Genomic DNA, 12,260 nt, shown 5'->3' on the forward strand with positions numbered 1-12,260 from the left:
TGTGTGTGTCTGTGTGTATTTTATATACATAATGTATATGTACTTATATAGATATATAATTACATACATATTACACACATGAAAGTAGATATACAGCCCCACAATACACCATAGTAAATAAAATGGATATGATCTATAATCTAATTGTCAGAAAATGAGATTTACTAGGTTTAAATACAACTATACAGTGAAAAAAACACTCAACGGTCAAATAAATGTCTTAGAAGAAGATTTTTGACATGGGAAATATTCATGACTATTATTGCCAGATGAAAACCATGGGTAGGTATAATGTTTACTTCTTATCACTTTTTATTTCTAATATATTGTAGGTCAACATATGAACATGAAAATGGCTAGATATTCACATATTAACATAATTAAAATGCTTACCTTTAGCTTTTAATTTCTTAGTCATTTACATGATGTTTCATTTTTTTAATTTTCAAAAAGAAGTAGGAAAATGAATGTCATATTCTCAAGTAAGACATGAACCTTTTTAGTCCCACTATGAATCAGCTTTTTGAAACTTTGACCTGTGATCTAAAATTGTCAGGTGTCAGAAAATTCCTCATATGCAAAGAAAAGTAAATAAACGTATTAAATTAATAACTAACATAAAGGTCTAGGAATTATAAGTTGTTTACCCTAAAAATAAACCACCAGATAATGTAAATACTGTTAAATTAGTGAAATCTATTAGAGTCTTTAGAAGAGTCAGAAATCAATATAGGTACTCTAGAATAAAATTGATTTTAGGAATCTATTATCCCATGACACTATTTTAATTCTATGCTAAATAGGATGACCATCCTCTCTAAATGTGGTTTTTAAATAATTGCCAGATTAGGACTGAAAATAACTTAAACATAGTAGAGACTACCATAGACTACCGTATGTTTCCTCTAAATTATTTTGAATTAAATAACTTCCATTTTTATTGATTCTCCAGTTGTGATCTTTTCATTCATACTTCAGTCCTTGATGAACTGTTATTAAGGAATGGGATGCACCCAGCCCTGGGTCACAGAATTCATCCTGATGGGATTCCAGCTCTGTGCAGAGATGGAGATGTTTCTCTCTTGCATCTTCTCGCGATTTTATGCCTTCCATCTACTGAGGAATGGCATGAACATGGGGCTCACCTATCTAGATGACAGAGATGACAGACTCTACACTCCCATATACATTTTCCTCTCACACCTGGCCATCAATCACATGTATTATGCTTCCAACGATGTTCCAAAGAGGCAGGTGAACCAAATGAACCAGAAAAACAAAACAAAACAAAACAAAACTTTGTTCTATGGATAAAGCAGATATTTTCATACTTGGCTTTTGCTCACACAGAGTAAGTGCCTAATTTAGGCAATGATGTCCTGTAATAGATAAGTGGCAATCTGCTAGATCCTTCTCCAACCCTTTACTTTGAGCCTATGGGTGTTGTTATGTGTGAGATGAGTCTCCTGAAGATGGTAGACAGACAGGTCCTATTTTTTAAATCCAACTTACCACTCTGTGCCATTTAAGCAGGCATTTAGACTATTTACATCCACAGTTAATATTGGTATGTGAGGATTTGATCCTATCATGAAGATGTTAACTGGTTGCTTTGTGGTTTCTATTGTGTGGTTGCTTTATAAAATCTGTGGGCTATGTACTTAAGTGTGTTTTTGTAGTAGAATACATCATTCTTTTGTTTCCATGTTTAGAGCTCCCTCAAGGGTCTCTTGTAACCCTGGTCTAGTGGTAACACATTCCCTTAGCACTTGCTTGTCTGGGAAAGATTTTATCTTTCCTTCATTTATGAAGCTTAGTTTGACAGGATATGAAATTCTTGGTTGGAATTGCTTTAAGAATGCTGAAAATAGTTATCTAATCTTTCTGGCTTGTAGAGTTTGTGCTGAGAAGTTCTCTGTCAGCCTGATGCGGTTGCCTTTGTGTGTAATCTGACCTTTTTCTGTAGTTGCCTTTAAGATTTTTTTTCTTTAGCTTTGACCTTGGACACTCTGATGACTATATGTTTTGGTGATGTTCACTTTGTATAGTATCTCGCAGGTGTTTTCTGGATTTTTTCTATCTTGCTGTCTAAGTTTCTGGCAAGATTAGGAAAATTTTCTTGAATTATTCTAACAAATAAGTGTTTCAGGTTGTTTACCTTTCTCCCTCTCTCTAAGGAATGTCAATAATTCATAGTTTTGGTCACTTTACATAATGTCATATTTCTCAAAAACTTTGTTCATTTTTAAAAATTATTTTAGATTTATTTTTCTCTGACTGGGTTAGTTCAAAAGACTTAAATTCAAGCTCTGAAATTCTTTCTCCTGCTTGGCCCAGCTATTAATAATGCTTTCAATTGTATTTTGAAATTCCTTGAGTTTTTCAATTTCAGAAACTCTGATTGATGTCTTTTTAACATTATTATCTGCTTCTTCATTTTCTAGATTGCTTTAGAAGTTTCTTTGCATCGATTTCCAACCTTTTCTTGGATCTCATTGAACTTCTTTGCAGTTCATGCCTTGAATTCCTTATCTGTCAATTACGAGTTTCCAATTTGGTTAAAGACCATTGATGGAGAGTCAGCATGATGTGAATGTAGATTCAGATCTTTCATGGTGCCAGCATTCCTACACTGATTCATTCTTATCTGAAGATACTAACACTTCTAATTTTTATAATGATTTTTGTGTAGGTAGGATTTTTAATTTTTCTTCCTTTCCCTATATATATTTTTCTTTTTCTTTCCCTTTCCTTTTCCTCCTCTCCCTAGAGGATGTGACTGAGGATAATGCTGGGTAGGGTCTTTTGGCTTTGCTTCCACAACCATATGCACTTCTGTCCTCAAGTTTTATATTGGGCTGGGTACTTTGACCTACAAGACAGTAGATAGCACTTATGGGTAACAGCAGGTTGCAGCCAATGGGGCTGGGTATACACTTGATTCTTGTTTACCAGGAAAACACTGCGTGGGGTTAGACCCAGCAAGTCCATCTACAGGTGCCCCAGTGATAGGCACTAGCACCAGCTCTGAGGGAGAGTCCAGTGGGCAGCCACCAAGTATCCAGAGGCATGCCTTAGCATGGAACTTGGCCCAAGTTCTCTGCATAGGGGTGCCAGAGGCAGCCTAATCTCTTAATCCAGGAGGGTGGCTGCTCCAAATGCCTGGAGATCTGCCTCATTGTGGAGTGGAGAGGGTCTCCTTGCACAAATATCCCTGCACAGGAAGGATGGGGTGGCTCAGGCTACTGCTCCAGGCAAGGAGGTGCTCCAAATACCTGGAAATCTGTGGAGCAGAGAGGGTCCCACTGCACTGCAATTCTTCTCTGCACCAGAAGAATGGAGCAGCTCCGACTGCTGATTCATGCTAATGGCACTCTGAATCCCTGGATATCTGCCTGGGCATGGAGTGGAGATGGCCCCCTTGCACAAGGATCTCTGCACAGGAAGGATGGGGCAACCCAGGCTGCTAGCCCATGCGAGCAAGTGCTTTAAATGCTTGGCAATCTGCTTATGTGTAGAATGGAGAAGGCCCTGCTACACCACAGTCTCAGGAAAGTAGGCTGGGACACCCAGCAATAACACACACAGACCAGTTCTAGTTCATCAAGCTGGCCCTGGCTGAAAGTCTCATTGCCCAGGAGAAACCACAGCCGTAGCAGCTCTCCTCCCGCCCAAGGTCTGTGACTGGGGAAAGCACAATTCCAGTGCCTACTGTTGAGATGTTTTCCACGGTTCTGTCTGTGGAGGACCCTACCCTGATCCAGAGCAGGTGCTCCAGTCTCTGTCCCAATACTAAAATGCCTGCATGGCCACGCTGCTGGGTTGCCAAAGAACGGCTGACTTTAGATGCACACAAATTAAAAATGGTGTCCTGTTCTCTGTCCTGGGGCTGGGAAAACACCTGTAGCTTTTTCCAGTATCCGTCTCTGTCAGTGTCTCCAAGCCTCTCGCGAAGTTAGCTCCAGGATTTGAGAGAAACAAAGTGCTGTCTCTCAGCCTGCGTTGCTCAGATACCCAGTGGAAACGTGAGTCACAGAGGGAAGCTTCTACCTCTCATGTGCTGGGACTTCATTCACTTTTATCAGCTGGACAGCATTATGGTGGCTGTTTGCCAGCATTCTCCTCCTCCGGATCTGCAGTGTTCTTCACAATTCCAGTGGATCTCCGTTTTCCTTCTTGAATTAAAGCTCACAGAATTTATCTTTATGCACTGCCTTGCTATTTCCAAGCAACTGTGGCATGTTAAAAGCCTCTAATTGCCATCTTGAAAAAACAAATCTATCAACAATGTTTGATATGAGTTAGCCAATACTCAATTGAAAATAAGAAAAATTTTTATGTGCAAGGATAGTCTCTGAGGTTGAGCACTTTTGTTCAGTGATGAGTCATTTGAATTACCAACATGGTTAATGCTATAGAAATCTATGGAACCCATTTCTTTAAGAAATAGATTCATATCTTAATAAAGAACATCTTTTTTATTGTTTAATTGCCAAAACAACATGTTAGCCTATTACTGTAAGTAACCAGTTCAATCATAGCCATTCACATCATGTAGTACCAAGTGGTATTTTTTCAGAAAAAATGAACATGAGGAAGAAAACTCCTTGACTGGAAAAAAAATTGATACATATAATCATTACAGAGCTGTATATGTATATAACACTAACTGTGAGATGAATGAAGAAAACTCAGATTCACTGTTGAGTAGCTTATAATTTCGAAGTCCTCTGCTAGACATGAAAACTATTTAGTGTTGAACAAAAATAGGATACTATATCTCACAACTCCTATATAAATGTTTCCATTCCTACTTTATTTCTGCTTTCATTTTCACGGCGCATCTACAGTCTCTCTTCCGGCCTCCCATTTGTATTTTACAACATGCATAATTACAGATTTATTCTTTAATTATCTCATTTTCATATGAGTTTTATATCTCTTGAAAGATTTCTTTGAAACTTCTGCTTTTTTTATTTTCCAGAGCAGCAGAGTATTTTTAGGCAATAATATTTTACCTTATTATGCCTTTCAATTATTAAAAGAAAAAGGGAAAGTAGTAAAATAAACAAATGTAGAGAGTCACCAACTTACAGTGGTTTCACTTAAGATTTTCAACTGTACAATAGTGGGAAAGTGATATGTATTCAGTAGAAACCATATTTCAAATACTCATGCAACCATTATCTTTTCATTTTCAGTACAGTATTCAGTAAATTACATAAAATATTCAACAGTTTTCTATAATATAGGCTTTGTGTAAGATTATTCTGCCCAACTGTAGGCTAATGTTAGTGTTCTGAGCATGGTTAAGGTGGGCTAGGATAAGCTATGATGTTTGGTAGGTTAGGTTTATTAAACATATGTTCAAGTCAGGTATAGGGGTGTGTGCCTAAAGACCCAGCTGCTCAGGAAACTGAGGCAGGAGGATTGTTTGAGCTCAAGGAGTTTGAGAATATAGTGCACTACGAGTACACCTGAGAATAGCCACTGCACTCCAGCCTGGGCAACATGACAAGAGTCGATATTTTTTTTAAAAAAGCATCAGCTTACAATATTATCAACTTCTGATGGGTTTATTGGAACATAATCCTATCATAAGTTGAAGAGTATCTTTATATAGTAGAATATAGTAACATACTACAGACTTGTTTCCTCAAAACATAAAGATAAACCACACTAATGATCATCCATGGGAGAGGGACACCCAGGCAGTGTCCTGCAAAATGAGAAATACTTGTAGGCCATACTTCACATTCCTGACTGAGTCTCTTCCCCATGAAATAAAATCATTAAGAAATTTTTAGTAACATTTTAATTATTATATTTTAATTAAAAATTTAGGTATAGAAAGAAGATTGTATAGCTTTACATTAAAAATAAATTATTATGTGACTTGGCTACTTGACACCAACTAGCTTGTGTCAGATTCACCCTCCCACCATAAAAAACTATACAATCTGGACAAAATATAGAAAAAAATTCTTGGCAGGTGCATTAGTCTGTTCTCATGCTGCTAATAAAGACATACCCAAGACTGGGTAATTTATAAAAGAAAGAAGTTTAGTGGACTCACAGTTCCACATGGCTGGGGAGACCCCACAATTATGATGGAAGGCAAAGAAAAAGCAAAGGCACATCTTACATGGCAGACAAGAGAGAGGGCACGTGCAGGGGAGCTCCCCTTTGTAAAACCATCAGATCTCGTGAGACTTATTCACTACCACAAGAACAGCACGGGAAAGACCCGCCCCCATGATTCAATTACCTCTCACCAGGTCCTAAGCATGGTTCAGGTGGGCAGGCTACATGTGGGAATTATAGGAGCCACAATTCAAGATGGGATCTGGGTAGGGTCACAGCCAAACCATATCAGTAGGCACTGAAGAACATTGTTGCAGCAAGTCAGGTATGAGATCTTTAAGAAAGGTGAAGCACATGAGATTTGTACCACATTTGCCAGGATTTTCCAGAAAGGCACCTTCCTGACGTTGGTACAGGAAAATGAGACCCAACCAGGGGTTAGTGGTCTTGGGAACCAAAAGAAGCAATGAATAGAGTTCAAAGCTGCTAAATTGGTTTGGAATTGGGGGTCAATGTACCATATGGGAGAGAGAAAGAACCTAGAAATGGGTGTGTAGATGCCATTTTGGTCCTTCTGTGACTTCTTAGCTATGTGACAGCTGGTTAAGAAGAGAGGAGATGTAGTAGAAAGCAACGGCTGGCATACAGAAAGCAGAAGAGATCATCAGGGACTGAAAATTTACTGGAAAGCTACTGGAGTTCAGATCCAGCCAGATGGGGAAATGTTGGTAAACAACTGAGAAACTCACTTGGACTCTAAAAATTATCTTAGGAGAGGTGCAGTATCCTAGGAGTGAGGCATATGTTCTAAGAGGAAAATAAAATATCATTACCATAATACAGCTTAAAACTACGTCTTGAGAGCAGCAAGATGATCTACAAGTAATTACAACTTCTGCCCAGATAAAAAAATTCAAAATTCTTGAGTATTTCAATATTATATTAGCCATAAATTCAGCATACTTTAAAAAAAATACCAAATATACAAAAAAGCAAGAAAAGAAGACTGATGAGAAATAAATCAGTTATTAAAAACAAATTCATAGAGAATCCAGATATTGGAGTTAATAGATAGAGCCTCATAATATCTATGATCAATATAAAGGGAAGAAAGAAAAAATGAAAGACAAAACAGGTTGTGTCAGATTTCTTTCTGGCAGCTCTGAAATGCTCACTTTATTTTCACAGAATCTAATTTCCTAAATTATGTTTGATGTTTCAAGCAAAAATCATAGCATTGCCTAGTGTTATTCTAAATGTATGTAAGACAATTATACTACAAATTTGAGAGGGCAAAGAGGCATAATATGACAGAGGGTTGCTATACTTCACTCAAACTGGAATACAGATGACACCCATTTAGTGTGATAGTGTATATATAAAGGAATATATACTAAGCTATAAAATGCAACCTAAACAACTATAAAAAAGAAGACACGCTATAAATACTATGAATAACAAAATGGAATTCTAAAACAAATATTCAAATAACCTACAGGAAGTCATCAAAAATAAACAGAGAAACAAGAATTGATACAGAAAAAAAAAAGTCAGGCTTATGCGCTAAAATATCCATAATTAGACTAATTATGAATGGTCTACCAAGACACAGATAATAGAAGAGTGTATTTAAAAGAATGACTCTTTCGTATATATTTCTTGTATGCTGTGTACAAGAAACTCACTAAATTTACCAATACAGGGCAGGCCAAATTAAAAGGATGAAAAAAGATATATTACACAAACATTAATGCAAGGAAAGCAAGAGTGCCTGTATGTATATCAGATAAAGCAAAGAAAATTACCAGAAACAGACAGATTATATAATGATCAAAGGTTTAATCCATGAAGAAAACGGCGATTTTAAAAGGGTACTCACCAAACAACAGAGCTGCAAAATATGTCATGTGAAAACTGCCAGAACTAAGGCGGGTCAGGATGGGACCTGCGTTGCCTCAGGATGTAAAGTGTAACAAGGGGGCAGGGGGGATGAGGGGACAGCAGCATGGGCCTGTGAGGCCTGTGGGGTGCCCGCGTTCCCAAACCCCCCCGCAGCCGGCTCCGCAGTGGTCCGCTCCGCTTGGTGGCCGCGTGCGGATTCGGATTCCAGACCCCAGGCTGCGTGTTCTCCACCGCTTGTTATGGCCAGTGTTACTGCGGAGACCCCAGAGCAGCCTCGGCGCTATGGAGGAGCCGGGCGCTACCCCTCAGCCCTATCTGGGGCTGGTCCTGGAGGAGCTACGCAGGGTTGTGGCAGCACTGCCTGAAAGTAGGAGACCATATTCGAATCCTTATGGTTTTCCATGGGAACTGGTGGTATGTGCAGCCGTTGTTGGATTTTTTGCTGTTCCCCTTTTTCTGTGGAGAGCTTTTAGATCCGTTAGGAGTCGGCTTTATGTGGGAAGAGAAAAACAACTTGCTGCAACGCTTTCTGGACTAATTGAAGAAAAATGTAAACTACTTGAAAAATTTAGCCTTATTCAAAAAGAGTACGAAGCCTATGAAGCAGAGTCGTCTTTACAGGATGCCAGCTTTGAGAAGGTGGCAGCAGAAGCACGAAGTTTGGAGGCAACTTGTGAAAAGCTGAACAGGTCCAATTCTGAACTTGAGGATGAAATCCTCTGTCTAGAAAAAGAGTTCAAAGAAGAGAAATCTAAACATTCTCAACAAGATGAATTGATGGCAGATATTTCAAAAAAGATACAGGCTCTAGAAGATGAGTCAAAATCCCTGAAATCACAAATAGCAGAAGCCAAAATCATCTGCAAGATCTTTAACATGAGTGAAGAACGACGCGAGATAGCAATACAAGATGCTTTGAATGAAAATTCTCAACTTCAGGAAAGCCAGAAGCGGCTTTTGCAAGAAGCTGAAGTATGGAAAGAACAAGTGAGTGAACTTAATAAACAGAAAATAACATTTGAAGACTCCAAAGTACACACAGAACAAGTTCTGAATGATAAAGAAAATCACATCAAGACTCTGACTGGACGCTTGCTAAAGATGAAAGATCGGGCTGCTGTGCTTGGAGAGGACATAACGGATGATGATAACTCGGAATTAGAAGTGAACGGTGAATCGGAAAATGGTGCTTACTCAGATGATCCTCCAACAGGAGCTTTGAAGAAACTGATTCATGCTGCTGAGTTAAATGTTTCTTTGAAAACCTCGGAAGGAGAAAGAAACCACATTATTATTGAGTTATCTGAAGTTGACAAAACAAAGGAAGAGCTTACAGAGCATATTAAAAATCTTCAGACTCAACAAGCATCTTTGCAGTCAGAAAACATGTATTTTGAAAGTGAGAATCAGAAGCTTCAACAGAAACTTAAAATAATGACTGAATTCTATCAAGAAAATGAAATGAAACTCCACAGAAAATTGACAGTAGAGGAAAATTCCCGGATACAGGAAGAAGAGAAACTTTCTAAAGTGCAAAAAAAGATCAGCCATACCACTGAAGGGCTGGAGACCTATGGAAAGCTAGCCAAAGATCTTGAAGAAGAATTGAAGAGAACTATTAATTTTTATCAAAGGCAGGTTATTTCCTACGAGAAAAAAGGACATGATAATTGGTTGGCAGCTCAGACTGCTGAAAGAAACCTCAATGATTTAAGGAAAGAAAACGCTCACAACAGACAAAAATTAACTGAAACAGAGTTTAAATTTGAACTTTTAGAAAAAGATCCTTGTGCACCTGATGCTTCAAATACAGCATTTGGCAGAGAGCATTCCCCATGTGGTCCCTCACCATTGGGTCAGCCTTCATCTGAAACGAGAGCTTTTCTCTCTCCTCAAACTGTGTTGGAGGGTCCACTCAGACCCGCACCTGTGCTTCCGGAGGGAGGAGGAAGAGGCCCAAGAGGCCCAGGGAATCCTCTGGACCATCAGATTACCAATGAAAGAGGAGAACCAGGCTGCGATACGTTAACCGATCCTCACAGGGCTCCTCCTGACACTGGGTCCCTGTCGTCTCCGTGGGAACAGGACCGTAGGATGACGTTTCCTCCACCAGGACAATCACATCCTGATTCAGCGCTTCCTCCACAAAGGGAAGACAGATTTTATTCTAATTCTGATGGACTGTCTGGGCCAGCAGAACTCGGAAGTTTTAATATGCCTTCTTTGGATAAAATGGATGGGTCAATGCTTTCAGAAATGGAATCCAGTAGAAATGATGCCAAAGATGATCCTGGTAATTTAAATGTGCCTGATTCATCTCTCCCTGCTGAAAATAAAGCAACTGGCACCGGCTTTGTTCCTCCACCTCTGGCTCCAATCAGAGGTCCATTGTTTCCTGTGAATACAAGAGGCCCATTCATGAGAAGAGGACCTCCTTTCCCCCCACCTCCTCCAGGAACCATGTTTGGAGTGTCTCGAGGTTATTACTATCCACCAAGGGATTTCCCAGGTCCACCACGTGCTCCATTTGCAGCGAGAAACATCTATCCACCGAGGGGTTTTCCTCCTTACCTTCACCCAAGACCTGGATTTTACCCCAACCCCACATTCTGAAGGTAGAAGCGAGTTCCCTTCAGGGTTGATTCTGTCTTCCAAGGAGCCTGCTACTGAGCAACCAGAACCACAGCAAGAAACCCGACAAGATTTTTGCTCTCTTCAAAAGTAATTTAGACTGATCTCATTTTCAGTTTAAGTAACGGCTGTTACTTAAGTGATTACACTTTTCTCAAATTGAAGTTTAAGGAATTATAGTTCTTAGTATAGTAGTTTATAAATAAAGATGATTTAAATACAAATCTATGAGTAAATCATTTCCATTTTATTATATTCTAGATCGTATAACGTTTAATCGCAGGAACTAATCCACTACTATAGCAACAACAGTGGGAGTTTTATATGTGTAATCTCGCAGGTGGGGAGGCTTTAAATTCTAAAGGCTGTGTCTTCATGCCAAGAACTGTATTCACTGTGGTTGTAGATAAATGAGAAAGTAACTTTATGCTTAATTAAATACATTTTAGTTGATTTTTTTAAAAAAGAAAACTGCCAGAACTGAAAGGAGATATAGACGAATCCACAATTATAGTTAGAAACTTCCTCATGCCTTTTTCAATAATTGACAGAACTAGACAGAAAATCAGCAAGGAGTGTTGGCTTTGGCAGCACTTTCTAAAATTAGAATGATGCAGACAAGATTAACACGGCTCCTGCATATAGATTACACAAAATTTTGCGAGGCGTTACATATTTTTAAAAAGAGGGGAAAAAATCAGCAAGAATATAAAACAACTCAAAATGCCATTAACCAAAAGAATCTATTTGGCATTTACAGAATATGCCACACAACAGCAGAATACACGTATTTTTTCGAGTGCTGACAAAACACATGGCAAGATAGAGCTATCCTAGGCCCTAAAATTCACCACAGCAAATTTAAGAGATAGTAATCATCCAGAGCAGGTGAAAACCAAAAATCATTGTAGGGAATCCAATTGGAAGTCAGCATAAGAAAGATATGAAAATTCCCAAACACTTGGAAATGTAAAAACACACTTCTAAATAATCTATCGGTCAAAGAAGAAGTCTCAAGGAAAATTTTAAAAATACATTGGACTGGATAAACATGAAACTGTGACATATCAAAGTGCTGAGAAGCCAACTTATAGCAATAAATGCATGCATTAGGAAAGAGGAAAAGTCTCGAGTGAGCAATAGATTTCCACCTCAGGAACCTAGAAAAAGAAGAGCAGAATAAACTGAAAGCAAGTAGAGGGTGGGGATTAATGAAGATAAGAACAGAAAACACTTACATTTAAAAGAGAAAAACAATAGTTAAATCAATGAAACAAAGAGATAGCTCCGTTAAGAGATTAATAAAATTTAGCAAACTCAAGTAGAAATTAAAAGGAAAAGATACAAATTTTAAAAATCATAATGAAACAGGCGATATCACTACAGACACCGTACATCACAAAGGACAATCAAGGAATATTACAAACCACTCCACACACATAAATTAGACAACTTAGACAAAAGAGACAAAATGCAGTGTTCCTGCTGCAACACACTAACTCAACTCACCACGCAGGAATAGACCATTTGAAGAACTCTATAACCATTAAGAAAATAGAATTCATAATTTTAAAACTACCAAAAAAGAAATCTCTAGGTTTAGATGGTTTCGTTGGAGAATTCTGACAGGTTTTAAAAAATGG

General features: G+C 38.5%; 1 non-coding gene and 1 pseudogene across 2 annotated transcripts; both read left to right on the forward strand.

Annotated features, from left to right (window-relative positions):
* Window positions 1-7,882: 7,882 nt before the first annotated feature.
* Window positions 7,883-10,758, forward strand: LOC114677063 (cTAGE family member 8-like; annotated as a pseudogene). Its single transcript, XR_013415682.1, has one exon. The product of XR_013415682.1 is annotated as a cTAGE family member 8-like (transcript).
* Window positions 10,759-11,194: 436 nt separating this feature from the next.
* Window positions 11,195-11,297, forward strand: LOC114677183 (U6 spliceosomal RNA). The gene has a single exon (XR_003728487.1). It is a non-coding gene; the product is annotated as a U6 spliceosomal RNA (small nuclear RNA).
* Window positions 11,298-12,260: the final 963 nt, after the last annotated feature.

This window comes from Macaca mulatta, chromosome 3 (genome assembly GCF_049350105.2).
Source record: "Macaca mulatta isolate MMU2019108-1 chromosome 3, T2T-MMU8v2.0, whole genome shotgun sequence".
In the NCBI taxonomy this organism is placed as follows: Eukaryota; Metazoa; Chordata; class Mammalia; order Primates; family Cercopithecidae; genus Macaca; species Macaca mulatta.